General features: G+C 42.6%; 1 non-coding gene across 1 annotated transcript; it reads right to left on the bottom strand.

Annotated features, from left to right (window-relative positions):
* Positions 1-20,817: 20,817 nt before the first annotated feature.
* trnap-agg (transfer RNA proline (anticodon AGG)) lies at positions 20,818-20,889 on the bottom strand. The gene has a single exon. It is a non-coding gene; the product is annotated as a tRNA-Pro (tRNA).
* Between the last annotated feature and the right edge of the window lie 5,491 nt (positions 20,890-26,380).

Raw genomic sequence — 26,380 nt, 5'->3', positions numbered from 1 at the left:
AAGCCTCAGCAGCGCAGCTCGATCGTAAGTCAGCAGAGGATCCACACCATTCAAAAAAAGCATCAGAGACAACAAAAATGCATAAAGGCCAATAAAACTTCAATAAAAGCCAGTAAAAAGCAAGGTACCACTGCGTAAAGAGGACGAGCCGCTCGCAGCGTGCACCCGCGCGAGCGCCATCTTAACTCCTCAAGGCCAGTAGACATGCACAGCTTCTAGTATCTGAAGAATCCCTTTTGTTTCCTGTAGATTCTTAAGGCCAGGGGAGTTTTTGAGTAATGTATGTGTGTGTGTGTTCTTGCCAATAAATGCTCTCCAAAGTTCTCAACTCAGTGCGAGCAAACTGCCGTCGTGTCTGGTGTGTTTGATTCTCTCACCCTCTGCAAAGTATTTTCCCTTTGCAGAGTATTTTGATGTTGTATATTTAAGGGTTGTTTACAATTTACCAAATTATGAATCCAATCCCTCTGGGTGTGCGTAGAATTTCTTTGAGGAAATATGGGAGTAATATTAGAAATTACCCAACAAACACCCTGCAGATTGGCCTGTGACTAGCTTCCAGATGCATCCCAGGTGTGGTTCAGGCTCTGTTGGCTCCCGGTTAGTCATACCTTCATAAATACCTGCTGCCAACCACTACCAGTTAAAATTAGTCTAGCCCCATTATCTGGTGAATACCTAATATAGGTAATCTGCTATTTCCTTTTCTTAGATCACCAGAGATCTGGTAATCACTCACAGCTACATGGTTTTAGTACTCCAAGGGCTAAATGGACAAGACCCACCCTACTTCAGGAAACATGCCTGAGCTGTCGACTGTTCCCAGATTCTGATGTCGGATGCAGACTCTTTGAAGGCATTATTGTTTAATTCATTATTAACATCTGATCTCGCCTCTTCCTGTCTCCTCCAGCAGAACTGTGAGCTTTATCACATTTTACTGATGAAAATTCATTAAATGCAGCGCGGCTCTTCAGACTGTCCAATTGGAATCTGATTAAGGACCGCATGTGACACTGGTCTGGTTTGATTTAAATTGTGAAGTGTCATAAAACTCAGGTATGGGTCACGTAGGGACAAAAAGATCCAATTTGGAGCCCTTTTGCCTGTAATTGTTTACGTTTGAGCCAAAATAATTAGTCTTTCTGCACCACTGATCGCTCTGTTCAGCTGTTTCCCGCCTGTCACAGGTTAACTGTTCTGCAGACTTGTGCTTTAAAAACAATAAATCAAGAAACATGAATGCATGAATTCATTAGGTCACAACATAAAAAGTTTACAACTTTTTTCTACGCCTGTTCAGCTCCAACCAGCATCTCACATAAAACACAAAGACAAGCTAAATTCTTTTTTCTCATTTTATTCATTAAACTGTATTTTCTTCCAAGACCATCTCAAAAAGCAGCAATCGCACAAATGTAGCCTCATAAACAAGACTACAGCCAAACTTTTGGTACAATAAAACAAACAAAATTTAAATAAATCCTAATAGTTTGAAACAGATTTATGTTTTTGGTGGGATCTACGTAGTTTAAGAAGAAATAAATGCGTGTAATGAGAACCAGATCTGCTTCCGACTGTGGATGAAAGATGTTTTAAAGCATCTGAATGTGATAAAGCGAAGCTGACAGTGAGGATTCTGCTTTCATGGCAAACTGATTATTAACAAAGCCCACGCTAAATGCAGAAAAATCTCATTTGTCAGCCTTAAATTTGAGGTCAGTGCACAAATATGTTATCTATTGCACTGAGGCTCCACTATTGTGCCTCTAGGTAGAGCAAGCATGCATGCACACCCAGCACTAATACTGTCACGTTTCGAGGATGGTTAGGACCCAAATATGCAGATACCCAGGAGGACACGAGGCAGGAGTAGATATAAAGAAAAAAATCCTTTTATTTGAGGATGAACAAAATTAAATCCAAAGGCAGCGAGCCTAAAGTCCAAAACTCCAAAGCAGGAGAAACAAAGCTCACCAAGAGCACAAACTGGGATGAGACAAAAAACTCACACAGAGCACGAACAAACGCTGACAGAATTACAAACAATGGACCGACAAGACACTGAGACAAGACAGGGTTTAAAAACACAGGGAGGATGAGAGGGAGATGAGCTGCAGGTGTGTGGGGTCTGGGAGGAGGACCAGGTGAAGGCAATGACTAATCAGGGGAGAAACTAACTTGACCTGAGAATAAAACCTAATACAAAAGAGCAGGAAACATAACTACAATTCAAAGGGAGGGGGAGAAAAATAATAAACACTGATGGGAAAAAACATACCAAATCATGAAAGGCTGTAACTAAAGGAAATGACTTGAGAAACCTAGAGGGCTGGAGATCTAGGGGCAAATGGGGAAAACCAGAAGACACATGAGGAAGATGCAGACTTGACACATGAGGGCGTTAGGACACAGAAGGGAATCTAGAAAGGATGGAGAAACACCAGGAGGCACATGAAGGAAGGGGCAGACGCAGACCATGACAAATACTTCATCTCCAAGGATGGCGACTCCTTTTAAGTATCTGTAAATAGTGAAACTACATGCAGCTAATAAAAAACTCTACACCAATTTGTAAACAACATTTAAATTATAACCCAATTTTAATCTGCAGTCAGCATTTTTCAAATGCTTCTCTGATGGAGCTTCAAATGAATGCGCGTGAGGAAAGTGTGTTGAGTTTGTGCCGGGCTTTATGAAAAAAATAAAAACTGTCTTTAGAAACTTGGAAGCTTCAGAATTATTTTAAAATGCATGAAAGATAAGGAAGGGTTCGGAAAAATTTTTAATAACTGCAAGAGGATTCACAAAACAGGACAAGGCTGAGGGGACCAATAGGAGAGTGTAGTTAGAGATTAAAACGTGGATTAAATTTACCTTCGAAGCTGAATCTGGTTAGAGTCCGTGGTGACCAAAGCTGCATTTCATTAGCCTCATTTATGCCCCTTCATCCTCTTTCAGCTCTACATCAATACAATCTGATGCTACAATTCCTAAAGGCACTTTGTGTCATCAACAGTTTTGTTCCACCAATGCGGTTACAGATGTGTTAACAGAAGTAAACATAGTCAATGATCTGTGATGACTTATACTTCTTAAAGGCATAGAACTCTTTTATTGGTTATTTTTACACATAACGGGTCACTCTGAGTGTTTCATGCAGGCTGACCATGAAAATAGTCTCCTACACCTATCTCCTGCATCAGCTTCTGATGGCGAAACTCTAGGATTAGAAAAGCCTGACAGATCTACATCACACTGTCACTGAACATTTATGGACTCACCCATCTGGACTCACGACGGGGAAGGCTGTTTATGTTACGGCCGCCTGCCTGGCCTCCAGGAGCCAGAACCATCCAGCCCTATTAATTGGCCGACACCACCCCTCCTCCTCTCCTCCTCCAGGCTGCTGATGAGCACAGCTGAGCTAAATCCCACTAATGACCAACACCGGGGATGAAAGGCTGTGCCATCCGACATTCTGGGAGGCAGCAGCCCAGGGGTGCTCCAAGGAATTGTGTAAACCAGTGGTGCCCAGTCCTGGTCTTGGAGGGCCTGTATCCAGCAGGTTTTGTGGTTTTTTTGCTCCAACAGACTTGACTCAGTGGTTGAAACACTTGTGCACCAGCTCATCAGGCTCTGCAGAAGCCTGTTAATTAGCTGCTGATTAAAATCAGGTGTGTTGAAAGATAGTTAAAACTAAAGCATGCAGGATACCGGCCCTCCTCCTCCAGGACCAGGACTGGGCACCCCGGTGTAAACGCTTTGTTTTGTTGACCTAGGTTAAACATTGTGTTAATGAACCATTGGGTATGAGCGTGGGACGGTCTCAGAGGGGAAAACTTCTCTTTTGTAAGTCAACTCGTTGACTTTGTGTTATGACCATTAAAGTCTGAAGGATTTAGCGTCATAGTTTACCATGGTTGGGTTTTTAAAGCTTTGGTGTTTTCGTAGTGATGCCAGTTTTATTATCAACTTAGTGATTTTTAAAAACTCCTAGTTTGGTAAAACCTTTAACAAAGTTTTAACCAGGTCTTTTACATGTTAACCTTTTAGTCTTGTTTTCGTTTGACATTATTCTAATGATGCTCACCATTTGTTCACCTTTTATGACAAATTATACACATTTTTAATTCCACTGCCCTGTTTCTTGTTACGCTTCACAACTGCCCAACACCACTAGGGTTGTAACAGTTTAGCGTCCCCATTAGTAGAAGCTAGCCATTAGCATTAGCAACTCCACCACATGGCAACTCCAGGCTTTTGTTATTGATGGAGATAAAACATTGTTACAGAGCAGAGTCAGTGGTAGTCGTGTTGATGAAAACTTCAGAACAAAAGACTTCAAAACCTGCCTTCTGAAGCTCAGCTGTAGTGTTGCTCACTACTAGTCCCTGGAAATGGTGCACCAGTGTTTTCGCCCCCCCCCCCAACCCCCAAGTACTACTTACAAGGGATTCATTCCTACTAGAGACCACTGAAATTGCTGATTAAATAAGTGTTCCACACCTCTAAACTTTCTTACTAAAATAACTTGGTGACTTGACAATAAATCATGAATTAAACTTCACTAAATTTCACATTTGTTAAATTGTCTGAATTCTCTTTCATCTCTGCTCAGGATTTGGCTTCAGTCTGCACCGTCAGTCTCTTTTTGTTTTGAGGGGCTTTTTTTTTATGAAATCCTGCAGCCATGACACTTTTCTTTTCTTTGAACTTTGAAGATTCCAAGAAATTCTGGTCAGTTGTTACAGAGGTGAAGACTGAGGCAGTCATGGACCTTACAGCAACGTCAGGATGGGTGAACATGACCCAAGTTGGCACAAAAACACCTCAAACATGGCTAAAATAAACTAGTCTTCAACAAACTAATGCATTTTTGATGTAAGACTAAAAATCAGTGTTTAAAGAGACAATGTGTAGTTTTTACTGTTAATTTCATCCATCAAAATGTTGAAAATGAATTAAATGATGCCCAGTTGTTGAAAATATTGGTGGCTTTGTTAACATATAACCATAAAAATTGGGTCTAAAATACATGGAGTGGGTCTAAGTCACTGGGTGACACCATGTTTGACACCATGTTTCCTTCTACGGAAACCCGTGAGGACAAAATGCATCATTGATTTGTTACAAGCGGTTATAAAACTTTCACCATTCCTAAACGTTGTTGATTTACACATTTACCTCTTCACTTGTTGCCAGTGATGAGCGGGAGTCTGATGAGCTTGTCATTTTGCTGGAGGTTGTGCTCTCAGGAATTTTTGACCCTAATGGCCATCCGTTGGTAAGGTCTTAAGCCTAGTTTATGCTTCAGCGTTCTGCGTTGGTGTGGAGACATGCAATGCCATTATCAGTCTGTGCAAGGACTCTCCAGCAGGCTTGCAGGGACGGACGAAGTCGAGGCCACTTTTCCGGACGCTGCTTTCTTCAACAGCAACGCCATTGTGCCCTCAAACACACAAAGAGAGCCAAAGTTATCTAGCGGCAGACACGGGGCAGCTTGAGGAATACCTCGTGGAAAAACTCTAAAAATATGAACGTTTTATTCCCCCATGACTGAATGAGTATAAAGATGCACGTCATGGACGGAAATGACGTGAAACGTGGGTTCAGAGGTGGCGAGTGCATGAAGAGATGGAGGAGAGTGAGGGCTAAAAAGTATCTGAAATACAAAAACACAACATAAACACAGTAGTAAATGCACTGTTGGACTGGTATCTCGGAGCAGATACTTGACGGATACCTCAGAACATCAGAATCAGAAGGTTTTATTGTCATTTTTAGTGAGAAATCCCAACATTAGGAAACTGCTGCGGCGCTTGGTGCAAAAAAGAAAGATAAAATTAAAAGATAAGCAATAATAAGAATGTAATCATGATGAAATAATAATATAAAGTGTCAATAATTAGAGAAGTGGCTACTATATAGAAGACAGTGTTGGCACTGGTCAGAGTGGATCAGTGCAGGTCCAAAACAAAACACCAGGTCATGTGACTGAAACCAAGCAACTGGAGAGGGCAGCCCTAGGATTGCCATTCATGAGTCCGACTGCAGAGGGGAAGAAACTGTTCTTGTGGCGAGAGGTTCTGGTCTGAATGGATCTGAGCCTCCTGCCAGATGGAAGCGAGTCAGAAAGACTGACCCAGTCCCAACACTGGCGCTGCACCCTGCGGTCTTTAGCAAAGTGCACTTTGGTGCAGGGCCACACGGTCAGCTGTTATCCAACCTGCACGCCTCAGAGCGCTACGCCCTCGGCTGTCCTGGTGGGAAATTTCTCAGCAACACTCCCCAGGAGATGGAGAAATCCAAGTGCAAAACGTTTCTGTCAACGTGTGTGCACCTCTTCCTTACGGAGCTGACGTAGGAGCATAAACGGCTTCAGTCCAACACAAAAACACACAGGATTTAGGTACGCACTGCCCCCTATCACCAGGGAAAATACACATCATCACTTTAACTAAAGTAAACATTTATTTCACTAACTGAAAGGAATCTGATGACAGAACTGCACTTCTTGTGCTTTTGGTAAAACAAAGTTCACTAGAAAATGAATGTTCTATTCCATTTCCCAGGGACACTTCTGCTCATTAAGAAAAGACTAATCTGATTTACAGCTTATCAAAGTTGCTTGTAAAAACATGCTAGAGTATCAGACAGCTTCAACATCTGAGTGGGAGGGAATAGGGAGGGTTAGCACTGAAAGGAAGAAGAAAAAGAAGAGAAGGCCAGGATGACCTGGTAGCAAGGCCGGATTAACCATTAAGGGCAGCTGGGCAATTGCCCGGGGGCTCACGAACTCTAAAGGGCCGAGGCCCAGGGCAGCAAGGGCATGAGCAAAATACTGTATCTTTAATCTCCCACTTTATATTAAACTAGTGTGACCATACATCCTCCTTTCCCCGGACATGTCCGCTTTTCACTCTCTGTCTGGGGCATCGGGGGAGGGGGGGGGGTCTTGTATTGATGAAAATGTCCGGTTTTTCATCCACGAGCAGGGATCGAATTATGGGGGAGCTGTATATCCTACACATCCAGAGGAGCCGCAAAAACGTTTTCTACCTATATTACATCATTCATGGACTCTTTTGAGCAGAGAGCACGGAGAGCGGCCGAGCGATGATCGTTGGTGTGCAGCGCTCCAGGCTGCTGCGTCCAGCGCACGGTCCATTCTCAAAGTGGCACTACCAAAACACTGTAATTAACACACGATCGTTCATGTCCGCACACGTTCTCTACTTTCTGTTTTATTTGTGCCTGAAGCGCTCTGCTACTGCGGAGCTCATCACCTGTGCTGCGGTGACTCCACCTCACTGACGCAGCATCGAAACGCGCTCTGCGCTTTGCGGTCAGGAGATCCCTTTGATCTGCTCAAAAGTAACTGATGAGGTGAAAAAGTAAGAATCCAGGCAGCAGTTTTTCTGGAGAGTTTAGCGGAGATGCAGGAAGATGAGAGACAGACAGGACAGGAAAACAAAGTGTTGAAAAGTAAAATGTAGGTAGATTTATCTCCACTACGTGTTTGTAGCTGTGTAAAACACTAAGTTACACACATGTAATAATTATACATCTGATACAATTCAGATCACCTTCAAAACTCAGTCACACACCCAGGGCCGTTTCAAGGCATTTTGGGGGCCAAGGCAAAATGACCCCCCCCCCCCCCCCACACACACACACACACACATAACTGGGCTCTCCAGAAGCCTCTGTGTAATACCCTCTCCAGTAGTGTTAGTTATACAGTGTTTCTAAAAGCCCCTCAGACATTACTGACATGTTCTAATATTATCAGATGAAAAACTAAATGATCAGACATGCTGTCTCATCTGCTTCTTTTATAAACTTGTAAAAAGTAACAAAACCGATTGAAAGCCACTATTTGTGGATTCTCTGAAAGTTTCCATGGAGTGTGTGACAACTTATGTTTTCATTGATCCTATCGTCTAATCTCACAGCTGAAACAAACATCCTTAATAATCTGTGCACAGGAAGCTTACCGATGCTGCAGTAAAACAAAAGGTATAATAATTTCTTATTAATAAAATGTTGTTGCAGCACTAAAGCAGAAAATTTGTTCATTCATTCAAACTTTATTTCAGACATGGGATATGTCAATAACAAGAATAAAATAAAAGTAAAAACAGATTCTAATTACAAACCATATAGGCAGTTGTTCCAATGTTTAAAAAGGACTGAGGAGTACCTCGTGTCACTGTAAGTTAAAGAAGACAGCGCTCTAACAACAGCGTTAGCTGACAAACTCAGTCGGCAGATTAATTTATGCATGAAGAGCCTCAGAAGCACATGAAAAGTTGGGATGTTACTCACAACAAACATATGACTTGCAGAGGTCCATCTAGGGAGCTTCATGAGGATTCTAAAAGCATCCTGATAAGCCACTTGAAGCTTCTTCATTACTATCTTACTATAGTTGCACCACAAGTGGGCTGTATAGAAAGGAGTACAAAAGGAACGAAAGAGGGACACTTGAATAGGATCTGAGCACATGCCAAAGTTATATGCCGGAGTGTTAGCCTGCATGTACAGCTTACCGCATTGCCTCTTAATGTCCTCGTCATCACAGAGGTCACTTCTTAAAATGTGCCCCAATTATTTTACTTTGCTTACCACTTCCAGGACCTGATTTGTTAAGTTAAAAGATGGAAAGTTAAGCTTCAGGTCCCCTTTAGTAGCAGCAATCATAACCACACTCTTTTTAGGGTTAAACAGGATGTCAAATTGCTCACCATACTTAGCACATGCCCTGAGAAGCTGCTGCAGGCCTGCGCTATAGGGAGACATGAGGACTAGGTCATCTGCATATATTAAATGATTTACCAGTCGGTCACCCACCAAGCATCCAGTCTTACTATCATTCAGAGTAACAGACAGCTCGTCAAGGTACAGGTTAAAAAGGACAGGAGACAGAATCCCGCCTTGTCTGACTCCATTCGATACGGAGAAAGGTTCAGACACTTCTGTCCCCCACTTTACCTGAATCAGTTGATGAGAGTACCAGAAGTGCAAAATCCTAACTAGGTATGAAGGGACCCCTCTGTTTTGTAGCTTGATGAATAATTTCTGATGATTGACTCTGTCAAAGGCCTTAGAGGCATCTAAAAAACACATAAAAACAGAAGTATTCTGCCTCATGTATTTGCTTACAGTTTCTTTTCAAGCATAAATACACAAGTCAGTACTAAGTTTACCTTTAAAACCAAACTGATTCTCTGTCATGTTTATAAAATTTTGCAGTCTTTCCAGCAAAATATGCTCAAATACCTTGGACAACACACTTGCCATCGCAATAGGCCTGTAGTTATCAATACAGGCGATTTTTCCAGTTTTCTCTTTGACTATAGGGACTAAGAGAACAGATAACATATGGTCAGGCAAGATTCCATGCTTCAAAAAGCCGGTAAAGCACAATGAAAGTAACACCTGAGCTCCACAGCTAGCGTACTTCATGTGCTCTGCTGATAGTGGATCAGGGCTGCAAGCTTTGTTTAAAGACATTTTCTCTATAGCGAGACGGACTTCATCAGCTCTGACAATCATACCATGATTGTAGTTAATGTTGCCAAGATTGAACCTATCACTATTTACATGGTTAAAAATTCTGCTAAAGTGATTCCTCCAGGCTTCTACAATGTTCTTATCTCCTGATACCCCATGTATAGATGCGGGTAGCAGCTGCTTACTGATACAGGAGCGTTTTAACTCCTTCCAGAACTCCGAAACATCATTATTCTTTAGTTTGTTCGCTAAGGAGTTTGCCCGCATTGTTTGCTCATTCCTTTTAATATAGCGAACAGCATTCTTGAACTTAACGTTCGCGGCTTTCTTAGACTCCAATTTTGAACCGGATTTTGGTTTACCAGCAGCTGCCCAGGCTTTATGGGCTGCTCTGGACTCAGCATGTAACACATAAGCGTGCTCACTCCATCCTGGAAGCGGTTTAAATTTTGTTGATCCTTTTTGGCAGAGGAACTCGCTGGCAATAATCAAGCTGTCCACAATATTTTGATACAAAGTGCATAAGTGCAGCCTGTGTTCCATATGTTCACAGTTAACATCTTTACACTGTAACGTTTCTTTGAGGACATTAACAGATCTCAGACTACAATCTGACAGTAAGTAATATTTCCTAATATCCTCGACTGACACTTTAGCCCGAGTAAGCTTCTCTGTGTGTGAGGGGCTCTGGTGTTGGAGCAGCACAGGCAATGTTTCACAGTTTACCACTATGGAAACTGGGATGTGATCAGTTGTTGCCAGGGAGTATAAGATTTCCACCCTGGATATGCATTCATGTGCATCCTCAGTGCACATACAGTGATCAAGCCAGGAAGTTGAGGGCCATGCCTCACTGACATACGTGTGGCTGTCTGCTGGCAGTATCTCTTTGCTATTTAAAACCAAGTTATTATTTACACAAAACTGAATCAGGTGTTGCCCAAAGGTGGAGCGAGTGTCTGAAATATCAGCGTTCATATCACCAACGATAAAAACACAGTTCAACTCACACTGACTGATAAATGAGCTTAAAAAACCAAGTTTTGCCAGATATTCATCTTCATTCTGCTGACTCTCATATGGCATTTAAATATTTAAGACCATGAATGCCTTGTCATCCATAACAAACTTTACTGCTATGCGCCAGTCCACATTTAGCCTGACAACAGAAGTGAAAGGATCATAATCCTTGTGCCAGAGGATGCCCACGCCTTCAGGTACCCTTCCTTGAATAATTCCAGATGACAGATGAGTAGTGGACTCCTCAGCACCAAAACAATTTCAGTGAAAAGAGTTTAACCGATCCAGGTTCTGTTTGGGCAGCGTTGTCTCTTGCAGACATGAAATGTCAACAAAAATTAGATTTTGCAATAAATATGCAAATTATTTACATATGAATTGTTTTAGAGCTCTTTTATTGGCAGAATCTGATATTAATTTAGTTCTTACAAAAAAATGGGTCCTAACATGGTATGTGTGGCGTTGCCATAGTGTGACGTCATAGGCACAGATCCCCTGTCTTCTTTTTTGGAAATGGAAATATGGTCACCCTGTATTAAACAAACTGTTCACCCGGGCTTTTGCGCTGCACAGAGACGCTTCGCTGCCTATGACTGAACGTCAGTTGAGAGTCAGTCTCATGCAGACTGACCAATGACAAGAGGGCCTCAAGTTAAGACCCTCTCCTCATTGGTCAGTCCACACGAGGTGGGTCAAAGGTTACCCTGAGCGGGTTACGTGATGTCAGGCATTCAAGTATTGAGTATATTTACTGCATATTACAGTAATATATTCTGCATGTGACCACATTATGGTGATCCTTGGGTCGTGATGATGGAGCCCTTGAATATTGTTGCCCAGGGTACAACAAAGTGTTAATCTGGCCCTGCCTGGGAGAAGCCTTCACATAAACTTCTTCATCCCTAAAACAGCCCTGTGTTGGAGCAGGCAGTAGCGGTTTTAGGCACGGGCAGACAGGGCAGTTGCCCGGGGCGGCATTTTTTCATGACACAAAAGGGGCGCACAAGCGCGGAGTAAAAAAAAAAAAAAAACAGGAAATCTGCGCCGCACCGAGGTTTTCTATTATCTGTCATATGACAGTGTCTGGATTGGAAACAGCAAGTTGGCGCCCCCTGCAGCTGCAGGCGCTGAACGTTCACGTGCTCCGTGTGTCTATGAAGAACAGGAAGGGGAGGGGTGCGGCGGGGGAATTCACCTCTGCGTCTTTCCCAAATAAATGAGCGGGTAGGGGCTGAATCAACTGTATTAAGATGGCTAAAGTCAATCACATCTTAACGTTCTTCCATATTTCATTCATAATATAAACACAGGCCTATCATTCTTTCAGGTTTCTCTGAATTGTGTGAAATGGCCGAATAAAAAAAGGAAAAACAAAATGATTTTGTGGTCACCCCCCCATCAAGGTCAAATTGTTTAGTCCTGACTAAAGGAAACTTATTGAGTCAAGAGCCAAACAGAAGAGATGAACATAAAAAAGCTAAAACCACCAGGTGCCCCATTCAGGGGGAAAAAAAGAAAAAAGAGGAGAAAGATAAAGGTATGTAGCTCTCATGATGCATGTTTTCAATTATTTGAACCAGTTAACTGGGATTTTAACGGTTAAATGCGGTCAACTAATTGCTAACAGAGCTAATAGGGCTGAAATATTGAAACAAATATTCAAATGGTTTGAAAAAAGTCCTTGAATCGTTTTTTACTGATTCAAACTAGGATTTGTTAAATGCTCACTGCAGCCCGTGGCCTGCCTGAACAACAACAAACACATGTTGATCATGTTCACATAATAATAAATAAAACAATTCTACAAGCTGAAGAAAACACCCCAGTCACCACTAACTATCCTGTTTATTTATTGCAGATGGCTGCACTGATTATTTTTTACATGATTTGTTCTGTAAAAGTTGGCATTTTTGGTAATCTACAGTTTTTTATGTCAGTTTAAATTACAATTTCAGAGGCAATTCTAAAATATTATGGATCATGAGCTCTATTGGAGATCTACCCCAACTTTTGGACTGCTCTGCCAGTCACTGTGGCTCAAGCTGAGAGGAGCTTTTCAAAACTTGATCAAGTCATGCCTGAGGTCACCTATGTTTCAGGGGCGGCTCACTAACCTGGCTCTGATTAGTATCAATCACTCAGTAGGGGAGCAGATTTCATGTGATGACATTATTGATGATGTTGCATCAAGGTTAGGTTTTAATTTTAGTTTGTGTTTTCTATTCTAAGTGCAATGCTGTAGTGATTATCTTTAGTTTGTTATGTGTGAAATATTTTTGCTATTTAGAATATTTATTATCTATTATGTTCATATATTCTTAATATTTAGTTATTGTTTGTTTTTGTATAGTTGATTCTATATATTTTGATACAGTATATAATGTATAGTGATTTACATTCTGACAACTTCATAGTAATTAATGTAAATATGTGCAACTTAGAAAAATTAATGTTCAATAGTCGTTCTAATAAACATGCCTGTTTGTAGAAAACATGCGTGTGTTCATGCAGGTGGGGTGGTGGTGGTGGTGGTGGTGGTGGTGGGGGGGGGGCGCTCAAAGGGGGCCTCGCCCGGGGAGTAATTCGATGTAGAACCGCCACTGGGAGCAGGAGTGGAAAAAGCACAACACTAAAATAAAATGCATGAAAATTATTAGTAAAGCTTTACTGTTAACAGATGTTGAACCAAAAATTTGTAGGAAAATTTCACCGAAGTTTCCTCTTGGTCTCGTGTTTGAACTGAAACAAAGGCTGCAAGGTGAGTTCTGTGGGTGAAAACCGTTAAGTTCACTGAATTTTCAGACACGTGCCCTCTTCACCTCCCCAACTCAGGCGTTATGTCGATCCACTATGAACATAACACGAATTCACTCCCGACACTCAAACACCCAGAAGAAAAAAAGGATGCAAGGCCAACCTCCTATCAGCTACAGCAACCAGGATAAACAGGAACCAGCGTGACCTTTGTCTCAGGTCTGGAATCATTTACTACTACTAATGCATGAAAAGAGTTCACTTCGCCTGAAAACTCTGGCAGGTCCAGATTTGTAGTTTTAGTGCTTTTTAGGGTTTCTGCTGAGGGTCAAGAATGTCCCCGTCCCTTCTAGAGATCGTTTTCATTTTTAAATGTGAACGGTAAACACGTTAAACACAAAACTCATCATTAGTTGTGTTTTTTTCTCTGAGGTGAAAAAGTCCTACTTCCTGCACTCTAAAAAATAAAATGCTGAATTTCCTCTGGTTCCCCTTAACCTAGTTGCTTAAAGGATTGGTTTGCTCACTAATCAGTACAGTTGCAGCCGCCTCTGGTGGCTATAAAGGCCACAGAAGTCGTTCTCTGGGGGAGAAATACACTGATGCACCGGTTCTCAGACCTAAAAGTTACCCACATCACAGCTGATCTTCAGACGGCAGGTTTTAGAGTCTTATTTTCTGATATTTTGACATCTTGCCTTGGAATGGATAACAGCAATGCGACTCTACCACTGACTTATGTTTTATCTCCACAAATAACACAAGCCTGGAGGAGTTTCGCTGTGTGGTGTTCCTAATGCTAATAGTTTGCTTTAACTAGCCCAGATGTTCTCTGCTGTTTCCTAGACTAAACCGACAACAGCCTTCCCTGTCGTGAGTCAAGATGGGTGAGTCTAATAAGTGACAGTGTGACGTAGATCTGTCAGGATTTTCTAATCCTAGAGTTTCACTGTCTGTTTTCTATCAGAAGCTAATGCAGGAGATCGGTGTAGGAGACTATTTTCATGTTCAGCCTGCATGAAACACTCAGAATGACCCATTAGAATCAGAAATAATCATTAAAACAGGGTTTTCAGTGTTTCACTCCTTTAAATGTAAGTATATGCATTTACTTTTAACATAACTGCATATAACAATGTAATACTCTTATTACACTAAATACTTTTATTCAAGCAACTAGGTTTAGTGGAACCAGATGACATAAGTTGGTTAGTTAAATTCAACAGGAGGTATGGCTGAAGTCTGCCCAGTAACAGATGACAGAAATCCCTCTTTTCCCAACGGTAAATAACCCGGCTGGTCTCCAGAACCCTGCTGCATTCCTCCGATGCTTGGAGAGGGAATCTGCTGGCTGAGAACATTTAGTATCCAGTTATCTAATTGGTAAAGTAAAGTCTCTTCTCCCACAGGGCTCTACTGACAATGCTCCCAATTAAAAAACGGCAGTGTGAAGCTTTCGTCGTGTTTAATGGAAGGACGCTGATGATGACGGCACATGACATGTTACAGACACATACAGTCCAGGAGCTGATGAGTGACTGGTGGGATCCACCAAATCTTAGGGGTTAATCGTGTGTTTCTGTCCTTTTGATAAGGTGAAGTTCATCATGAGACTCGTGGATTATAATTTCTTGATTTTCCACTTACCTTGTGGATTAAATGAACCTCAAGGATTAATACTGCTGCACTGGAACATAGTCTTTTAGTGATTTAATCTTGGGTGGATTTCACTTTCCATGGTGCACAGAAAGAGAAGAGGTCACCACAGGACTGCCTTTGCTCCTTCGTACCTCATAACTTCACCCAAAAGTTAGATTATTTATGAGATGCTTAGAATAATTTCTTTTAAGTCTTATTGTTTTTTTTATTTTTACCCAGTTTAAACAGCAACATTCATGCAACCATCTGCCTTTAAGTAAGGCAGATGGTTGCTTTGGGGGTTATTTGGCTATAAATATGAACATCTAGTAGTCAGGTGAGTTTTCAAACAAATCCTACAGAAACTGAAGTGAATAAAGTTCGGTGGGATACAGAAACCTACACTCGGGTGTTTTCTGTAACATGAACTCTACAATTACAGATGCTAGTTTGAACCATTTGCCTCGGAAACTCGAATAAGCACAAGTGATAAATGCTTTTATGAATTAGCCTTCAAAAGTGTTAATTACACTATAATCACCAGCTGAAAGCACAACTCCTCATGTGTCCACCTGCTCCTAGATCAGATTAACGGGATTAGCCTGACTAAAGCAGAGCACATTATGTCTTTTGTTTACTTTTACACACACACACACACACGCACGCACACACGCACGCACGCACGCACGCACGCACGAACGCACGAACGCACACACACACACACACACACACACACACACACATTGAGCAGACTAATCCTAGGTTTAGATTCAGTGAGAACAATTACAGAACATTTTCCGTGACAAAGACCAACATTTTACCAGCAGTAGCACAGGAGGAAGTGCGGGATGTCCAGTAATGGGAAGGTTGCAGATTCGATCCCGGCTCCCACCAGAGAATGCTGCTGTTGTGTCCTTGGGCAAGACACTTAACCCCACTTGCCTGCTGGTGGTGGTCGGAGGGACCGGTGGTGCCTGTGCTCAGCAGCCTCACCTCTGTGTGCCCCAGGGAAGCTGTGGCTGCATCGTAGCTCATCCTCAACAGTGTGGATGAATGGCGGATTGTGTTGTGAAGTGCCTTGGGGGGCTGTAGAACCCTAAGAAGGCGCTGCACAAATACAGGACATTTACTGTTTCACAGAACTCAGGACAATACAAGACGGAACACTAGTACTAGTTCAGTCATAACTCACAAACTTCTAGTAAATCACACGAAGTAGTCGTCATTATTTTAAAGCAGCAATCCGGAGTTTTCCTCCTTTTAGGAATTATTGTATTACCCGAATGTACGACGAGGTTTTTTTGTTGTAAATAATTTTAAAATATGGAGTCGTCTCTTAATCTAAGCCATTACACATGCCGATATTAGTCTGGGGTCATTAACAGTAGAGGGCACCAGGCTGAGCGTTCTCAACAGGAGAAAAAAATGGAGACAAGAGGTCCGGAGCAGAGGGGACCGAAAGTGGGGCTACTAAGGCCCTGTCCACACGTAGCCGGGGATCTGCCAAAACGTAGATATTTTTCTACGTTTTAGCCTGTCATCCACACGAAAACAGATCTTTTTAAAAACTCCGGCCAAAGTGAAGATCTGCGTTTTCTCTGTTTTGGGTGTCTGCGTGTGGACAGACAAAACCGGAGTTTTAAGGTCCGCAACGTCACTTTCCGCGACAAAAAAATGCTGACATCACGTGTGCGACCTGTGTTTACACTAGCCGGCATCATGGATGCCCTCAGAGCTGCGCTCGCTTTATCAATTGTCCAAGCACTTTTTGCTTGTTTGTTTTTGCAAGCGGAATTACTGCTCCTTGCGGAAGACCACAGACGAAGGACGAGGTTAAGAACAGGGAAGTACTGCCGCCTACAGGTCTGGCATGACCTTAACAACGTATTTATCCGGGTATGTGTGGACAGAGTATTTTTTTTTAACGAGGTGGTGTGGATGCAAGTTTTTGGAGGGGCGGATATTCCTTTTAAAAAAAACCTGGCTACGTGTGGACTAGGCCTAAGGCAGCGTTATGCACATTTTGCACAGGCGTCAAACCTTGCATGCTTGGAGGGATTGGGTGGCAGTGAGGATGACATTCTGGGAGGAGTCAGCAGGTGTAGCGATCTGATGGTGCACCGGGACCGCAGCCGCATGAGTGAGTGAGTACAGCGAGGCAGAGGGCGTCTGAATAAAAGCCTCATTTAACTTTTGATTTCACATGTCAGCAAAGTTCTGATAGTCAATTTTAACAACTCTTTTAGCAAACAATTTCCTGATTTTCTTCTAGCAGGGGTACTGTTGGGGTTAAGGGGGACTGTTTATCCAGTCCCCCTTAAGCTGAGTCGGGGTCTCGTCAGGCTTGTGAAGGGATGGGATATTCACGGTGCAGAGCTGCACCAATCTGAGAGAGTAGCCAGTGTAAGGGACAGTCGTCGGTAAGCCTAGCGACCTCGGCCTGAGTCACCTCCCATGAAGGGGCACATCGGTGCATTAATGCCCTCCAGTCCCCGAGAGCAAGGTTGTGTCCCGCTGTGAGGCTGTCGACTTTATTCAACCACAGAGCACCACCATCCTGCACTGGGGGAAGTTATTCAATGATCTCATTAATGTCAGCGAAGGAAAAGGGAGTGTAGACCTGCTGAATGGGGGTTTTCTGACCCAACAACATTTGCAAGGTAGATGGTGCCTTTAAACATCACATCCTGGTCGTCATCATCACTCTCCTCATTAACTCCATCAATGAGAGGAGAAAGCTTAGTATCGAGAACTTAACGGCAGGATGTTTGTCAGAGGTTATGTAATCCTCAGAGGAACGTCCAGCGGCAGAGGGAAGAGAGTGAGCGCTACAAGGTGAGGCCTCAGCCGAGTCGATAACCTCACTCCTGTTGCAAGACCTGCAGCCAGTGGACATCAGAGAAGATGGGAACCAAAAGAGGGAAGTTGTCAGTTAAATCTGAGAGCAGAAGATCTGCAGATAAAGATAGTTCTCTATTTTGTCCTTTGGGATTGATTTCAAGTTACTGATTATTTTGGGTCATTTTTAGGTCAACTAACACTCGGGTATGGGTGAAAAGACCTCTTGAGCCTCATTCAGGCCTGACCTGAACCTCAGGAGCTTGGAGTGCAGGCTCACGCGCTGCAGAGCTGTCATGAGTGTAGGGAGGCGGCAGGGGATACAGCAGAGCAGGAGTTGAGGACCACCCAGTGTGTGTGTGCTGCAGCTGAGCAGGAGCTTCTACAGTGGAGAGGATGGAGAGCTGATTGTTGATGCGCTCCAGGCCACCGCATCCTGCACACGACCACAGTAACATTCTGAAAAGGGCGCCACCCAAAAAATATTATTAACACACAATTTTTCATGTCTGCTCGTATTCTCTGGTCCTTTCTGTCTTACTTGTGCCTGGCGTACTCCGCTGCTGCAGAGCTAATCACCAGTGCTCCAGTGACTTCACCTCGCTGGTGCAGCCATGCCAGTGCTTAGTTCACAAGAAACTCATGAGGTGAAAAAGGAGGAAGCCAGGCAGCAGTTTTTATGGAGGACTGAGAGGAGATGCAGAAAGGTCAGAGACCGGCAGGACCAGAAAGTAGTCCAGTTCCACAGAAGAAAACGAAACAAAGGGCCTGAAAAGGAACGTGTATGTAGATTTATCCCACTACACTTTCTAACCTTCATAAAGCCGTTATTTATAAGTGTGTAATGATTATATATTTGAACCATTTCAGTTCACATCCAACGCTCAGTCTCACAGCCAGGGCCGTTTCAAGGAGTTTTGGGGGCCAAGGCAAATAGAATGATGAGTTACTACTGATAAACCTTTTTGGCTAAATAGGTCTCCTGGCCAATCATCAAAAAGATTAGGATAAATCCAAAATATAGTTTACCATCCCATATTTGCTCTGAGCTAAGAGAAGCATGTGTTGTTGAGCACAACTAGAAAATTCCGCTAGCTCTCAAGATGTTCCTTTCTTCTCATTAGCATTAACACGGGAACATCAGAATCAGCGTGAGACGGAAACAAGTCGAAGGCACACAAGAGCAACAAGAGGCAGGAAGCACAATGCAGGACAGCACACGGGTCATAATCACACAACAGAAATTCAAAAGGAGTGGTTGAAATAAGGAGACATGGATCGTAAACAGGGACGGAGTAAACACGCTGGACCACTCAGGGGACATGGTCATCAACAGCAGAGGAAGCTGCCCGCGGATAAACGGAGATGGATGTGACATCACCCATTTACCCTATGGTGAAGAACCAGATAATACAGAATTTTATAAATTTGTGTTTGGCTCATAATAAATAATATTTAGATTTAAATTTACACAAGAAAAAGTGACCACAGCTTCCACTTTGCTTGCTGAGAAGACAGCACAGCTAGTGATCAGCATATGTTGTGTTTAGGTGCTGGGATGCTGGTCCAGCATCCCATCTTGGACCAACATCCTGGTCCAAGATGGTCCACCAGCTAAACCAGCACCAAAACACAACATATGCTGTTTTTTTCAGCAGGGTTTCCTCTGAAATATTAAACCTGCCTTAATATGACTTTATTTCTCTCCTATAGAACTGATTTTACTCCTCGAACCATGTTGGGGCCTTTGCATCATCCTAATGAACACCAGTATAGCGCAGACTGGACTTTCTCTGACATCTTGGTTAAAGCTAATGCTCTTCAGAATGACTCCTCTGTGCCCGGTTAAATGGGAATAAACTCAAGTTTTTGGATCAGAACCCGAGGCTCCTAGCTGTGTGGACTGGTGATGCTCTGGTTCGCAAACATTTTTCTAAAGTCAGTGTGACTATAAGTCTGACCACAAAAATGTGGTGGTGTTTTCCTTTTCATGTGTTTGTTGGCCACGTTGTAAAATGCTAACACATGTTTCTGTGTCCGTTTAGACTAAGATAAGCTCTATGGGCTCGACCCTGAACAGGATCAGGATCACAGCCCCACGGTGGTCCGTCTCTCTTGTCTATCTAAAATAAACGGTGATAGTAAAGGCCAAGTTTCTCAAGAAGCTTAAATGTCTGAACTAAAAGCTCTCTCTTGTCGTGAGTAGTCACAGGATACAAGATTGTGGTTATTGTGCGCTTTGCGTGCAAACAGTGTGGAGAACACTGTGTTCTTCTCCGACCTGTACAGAAGGAAAAACGACAGTCCCACTGTATTAAACAATAGCTGAACTGATATGGATATAACATTATCAATAACTTAAAAGACAAGAACTACTAAAAGATTAATGATTTTATTTTGTGATGCATTCATCCTTCAAATATGCTTGTTCATCAGATCAATGTTTGCATGCAGAAAACAGTTTAAATAAGAGAAAACAATTACAAACTTTAAGAAAAAGGAGGCAAAACGTGTCATTGAAATGCAACAACAGAGCAAGTCTTTTCCCTGTTTTACTGGTACTATAAAAATAGTTTGGCACATTCCGCCCTCTGGTGGACAATAAAGGGAAAACATGATGGGCACAAGATAAGAACGATAAGAACCACGTGTCTAATTTTATCTCATCAAAAACATTAAACACACGTTTATCATTAGCATTTTTAGCTAATTTTTAAATAATGTGTTTTAAACATTTTTTTTAGAAACTGTGAGAAATGGTTGAATAAAAAAATTAAACAAGTAAAACAGAAATGTATCAACTCTGAATGTTAAATTTATTTTAAGAGAGGAATTACTTTCAGTCACCAAAAATACATGCTGCTTTTTAGTTATTAGTTAAGAATCTTAGTTATTTGATACTTGTTTAGATTTTATTTGTTATTCTAATACTCTTATATCTAACACTCTTTTTGCACTGAGCATGTACGTGGCAAAATTATGTCTCTCAACAAAGTTATTTCATTTTCCGAGGTAGTCCAACACAGATGTATCCAACGGATAAAACAAGGGCTCGTCCGGGATTTGAACCCGGGACCTCTCGCACCCTAAGCGAGAATCATACCCCTAGACCAACGAGCCACCTGTTCATCACTTGTGAAAGAAAAAACTGTGAACTAACGTAGTCACGTATCACTTTTTATTGTGTGGATTAGTTAATTTAGTGACCTGCTCCACCACGACTAATTCAGTAGCTAAACCACTTACTAATGTCCGATATTTTATAGTATTTATTGTGCTGTAATGTCACTATATAGTCGCAAGAGGGCGACAGGTGACTAGAAAGTGACACGAAAATTCCAGTTTGTGTACTTCCGTTTTCGAACACGGAAGTACACAGACTGGACTTCCGTTTTAGTACACGGAAGTGCACAGATTTGTTTTTGTATTTTTTATAACTTTATTTAGTAAATTTACAAAGAAACATGGCACTTTGACATTTTTTTATTAGAAAAGATAACATACAAACAAAATGCACCTTACATCACATATTCAGAGAATAATCATTCCTTACATATCAAGCATTTTCATGTGTATAGAAAAAAAAAAAGAAAATCTAAAGACGGGGTCACATAATTAACAGATTATTAGCTTACTAACTCAAAATCTTCTACAAAGGAAATAAAAAAATCAGCCTTTTTCTTTTTAACTAAAATCAAAGATTTAACCAAAAATTCGAAGTCGTTTTTCTAATAAGCTAACCTTGGTTTGGTCTTAAAAAGCGACATTTATGTATAAATTGTTTGCACAAAATTAATAACACATTAACACCATAATTAACTTTCTTTTCTTTCAAAAACACTCCAAACATTATCATATTTAAGGTAAATGGGGTAATTTGAATACCACTGGAACAAAGCCAGGCATGAAAATCCAACCAAAATATTTGTATAAAATTGCACACACACACAAAAAAAAAATAGATGGTCAAAGTCCTCCTCTTCTGTTTCACAAAATACACAATTACTAGCTTCTATATCAAATCTATCCCCATTTGTTGGGTAAATTTTATTCAAAATTTTAAATTGGACTTCTTTCCCTTTAGGAGGGATAGGGAAAGTGGTATAATCACTTCTTATTTTTTCAGTTTCTTCCCTTTGAAAATCTTTTAATATGTAATTACGTCTAAGTAAATTTGGATAATAAAGACACCTTAATGAAGATCTTACAAACTTATTATAGCATTTAACATCACAAAATCGAGTATCATCTATACATAGTTATCTTAACCTAGGGGAGATGTCAGAATATATTATATCATTTACAACTATGTTTTTAAGTGACAGTGGAATGGATTTTATAACCCGATTAAATTTATTTTTAGAACATTGGATATTAAACTTTTGGCAAAAATCTTGATGTTCTAGAACATGTCCTTCTTTATCTACAAAATGGGCAATTGCCCAAACACCTTTTGATAACCAGTCTTGGATAAAAATAGATTTTCTATTCATTAGCATATATCTATTGTTCCAAATTGGGCTATTATGTGGAGTGAAATTATGTTTAAATAACATTTCCAATAAAGAAGGACCTGTTTATGGAATGCAGAGAGTTTAATAGGTAGCCTAGTAATTTCAAAATCACATTTGAGAAGAAAATCAATACCCCCCAGTGTGTTAAAGACCTTACTTGGTATAAAAAACCAAATGGAGTGTGGATTATTTGGGAAGGATTTTAATCATTTAAGTTTCAAAACACCATTCATTACATCAAAGTCAATTGTGTTTCCACCACCTTCAATGTATGGTTTAACCAAATCATCTTTAGATATATAATGACATTTAATTCTCCAAATAAAATTAAAGTTTAAGCTATTAATTGTTGTAATAACTTCATGTGATATTGATAAAAAAATAAGCTGGATATATAAATCTAGATAAACTATCCGTTTTGGTTAACAATATTCTTCCAAAAATTGTGATGTCCCTTTGTAACCACTTATTTAATATTGTCTTACATTTGTCAACATTATCTGAAATATTTACTTTTTCTAAGACTTTGTGATCTTTTGAAGTTGTGATGCCTAAATATTTTACTTCCTTCTTTACCTGTATATCGTACAAAAATTGTGAATGACATTCCTTTAATGCCAATAGTTCACATTTATTTAAATTGAATTTTAAGCCTGAAGCTTTTGAGAATGTAGTGATTATTTGTTTAAAGGGGAATCTGATGTTCATTTTTTAAGAAAAGAGTAGTGTCATCTGCAAGATGACTAATTATTAAAGAATTATCCATAAACTCAATTCCAGCAACATTGCTGTTTTTAATTAGAATTGCGAGCATCTCCACAACCAATATGAATAACAGCGGAGAGCTTCCAATCCACACCCTTGCCTAATTCCTCTTTTAACGCTAAATCTTTTACCATTGCCATAACAACACAGAGCTATTTATATCATTATACAGTATATCTATTATCTTCCTAAATTTATCCCCAAATCCAAATCGAGTTGGTGTTTCTAAAATAAAAGGATGTTCTACTGAATCGAAAGCTTTATAAAAGCCCAAGAAAAGAATAAAACTGTCATCACTAATTAGATCATTGTAGTCCAGTAAGTCTAAAACCAATCTGATATTATTGTGAATGTTCCTGTCTTTCAAAAAGTCTGATTGTGTCTCACTAATTATACTTGAAACCCCTTGTTTAAGCCTTGTTGCAATTGAGCTGGAGAACATTTTATAATCTGTATTTAATAACGTTATGGGCCTTAAGTTATCCAATTGTCGTTTATCTTTGGTTGGTTTAGGAATTAATGTAATTAATCCTTGTTTCATGCTAGACATCAATTCTCCCTTTTCAATAACAGCCAGTATAGCTTTGAATAAGATTTCCCTTACGTCTTTCCAAAAAAATTGGAAGAAAGTAACTGTAAGCTCATCTGGACCAGGGGATTTATTAAGCGCCATTTTCTTAATAGATGTATCCAACTCTTCGATTCTATGGTAAGATTCACTAGCCTGGCAAGCCAGACTAAATAAATGTATTATTTAGTCTGGCCACGCTCCATTGATGGCTCTCGGTTGTGGGGCGGGTTCTACCGTTGTCTTTCAAATGATCTCCGCATTCCACTGGACAATGAATGTGACATACTCTTGTTTCACTCTGTTGCATCATCCCACTCCTCCTTGAACCGTCACCTTATCGTGGTGGAGGAGTTTGAGTGCCCTAATGATCCTAGGAGCTATGTTGTCTGGGGCACTTAGTGCCCCTGGTAGGGCCTCCCATGACAAATTGGTCTTAGGTGAAGGGTGAGACAAAGAACGGTTCGAAGGATCTTTCATGGCGGTTAAAACGAAGAGTCGGAGTACCCGGCCCGGAGGGTTACCGGGGTCCCACCCTGGAGCCAGGCCTGGGGTTGGGGCCCGTGAGCGAGCGCCTGGTGGCCGGGCTTTCGCCCATGGGGCCCGGCCGGGCCCAGCCCGAACCGGATACATGGGCTCGTCCAACTGTGGACCCACCACCCGCAGGAGGAACATGAAGGGTCCGGTGCAATGTGAATCGGGTGGCAGACCAAGGCGGGAGCCTTGGCGGTCCAATCCCCGGACAAGAAAACTAGTTTTTGGGACATGGAACGTCACCTCGCTGGCGGGGAAGGAGCCGGAGCTTGTGGCAGAGGTTGAGCGGTACCGGCTAGATATAGTCGGACTCACCTCGACACATTGCATTGGCTCTAGAACCCGAGACCTGGAGAGGGGTTGGACACTCTACTTTGCTGGAGTTGCTCCGGGTGAGAGGCGGAGGGCTGGGGTTGGCTTTTTGTTAGCCCCGAGACTCTCTGCCTGTGTGTTGGGGTTTACCCCGGGGGACAAGAGGGTAGCTTCCTTGCGCCTTCGGGTCGGGGAACGGGTCCTGACTGTTGTTTGTGCTTATGGGCCAAATATCAGTTCAGAGTACCCACCCTTTTTGGAGTCCCTGGGACGAGTGCTAGATAGTGCTCCATCAGGGGACTCCATTGTCCTGCTGGGGGACTTCAATGCTCACGTGGGCAATGACAGCTTGACCTGGAGGGGTGTGATTGGGAGGAACGGCCCACCTAATCTGAACTCGAGCGGTGTTTTGTTATTGGACTTCTGTGCAAGCCGCAGTTTGGCCATAACGAACACCATGTTCGAACATAAGGATGCCCACCGGTACACTTGGTACCAGAGCAGCCTAGGTCACAGGTCGATGATAGATTTTGTAGTCGTATCATCTGACCTGCGGCCGTATGTTTTGGACACCCGAGTGAAGAGAGGGGCGGAGCTGTCAACTGATCACCACCTGGTGGTGAGTTGGATCAGATGGCAAGAGAACATGCCGCGTAGACCTGGCAGACCCAAACGCATAGTGAGGGTCTGCTGGGAACGCCTGGCAGAAGAACCTGTCAAGACGGTCTTCAACTCCCACCTCCGGCAGAGCTTTGACCACGTCCCGAGAGCAGTGGGGGACATTGAGTCCGAGTGGGCCTTGTTCCACTCTGCGATTGTCGAGGCGGCTGTTGCTAGCTGTGGTCGTAAGGTGGCCGGTGCCAGTCGTGGTGGCAACCCCCGTACCCGCTGGTGGACACCAGAGGTTCGGGGAGCCGTCAGGCTGAAGAAGGAGGCCTACAGGGCGTGGCTGGTCTGTGGGTCTCCGGAGGCAGCAGACAGGTACCGGATAGCCAAGCGGGGTGCAGCAGTGGCAGTTGCCGAGGCAAAATCTCGGGCGTGGGAGGAGTTTGGTGAGGCCATGGAGAAAGACTATCGATCGGCTCCAAAGAGGTTCTGGCAAACTGTCCGGCGCCTCAGGAGAGGAAGGCAGAAACTCGCTCACACTGTTTACAGTGGGGATGGGGAGCTGCTGACGTCAACTGAGGCTATAGTCGGACGGTGGAAGGAATACTTTGAGGAGCTCCTCAATCCCACCAATGCGCATTCCGAGGAGGAACCAGAGCTGGGAGGCCTGGGGATGGACTGTCCGATCTCGGGGGCAGAAGTTGCTGAGGTAGTCAAACAACTACACAGCGGCGGAGCCCCGGGGGCGGATGAGGTTCGTCCTGGGTATCTCAAGGCTATGGATGTTGTAGGGCTGTCATGGTTGACACGTCTCTACAACATTGCGTGGTCATCGGGGGCAGTTCCTAGGGAGTGGCAGACCGGGGTGGTGGTCCCCATCTTTAAGAAGGGTGACCTGAGGGTGTGTTCCAACTATAGGGGGATCACACTCCTCAGCCTCCCTGGAAAGGTTTACGCCAAGGTACTGGAGAGGAGGGTCCGATCGATAGTTGAATCTCAGATAGAGGAGGAGCAATGTGGTTTTCGTCCTGGCCGTGGAACTGTGGACCAGCTCTATACCCTTGCAAGGGTGATGGAGGGGGCATGGGAGTTTGCCCAACCAATCCACATGTGCTTTGTGGATTTGGAGAAGGCTTATGACCATGTCCCCAGGGGCACCCTGTGGGGGACGCTCCAGGAGTATGGGGTGGGTGGCTTTCTGTTAAGGGCCATTCAGTCCCTTTACCAGAGGAGCGTGAGTTTGGTCCGCATAGCCGGTAGTAAGTCGGACCTGTTCCCAGTGAGGGTTGGACTCCGCCAGGGCTGCCCTTTG

This window comes from Nothobranchius furzeri, chromosome 3 (genome assembly GCF_043380555.1).
Source record: "Nothobranchius furzeri strain GRZ-AD chromosome 3, NfurGRZ-RIMD1, whole genome shotgun sequence".
NCBI lineage: Eukaryota > Metazoa > Chordata > Actinopteri > Cyprinodontiformes > Nothobranchiidae > Nothobranchius > Nothobranchius furzeri.
Note: the sequence above shows the minus strand (reverse complement) of the source record. Positions and strands in the feature narration are given on the sequence as shown.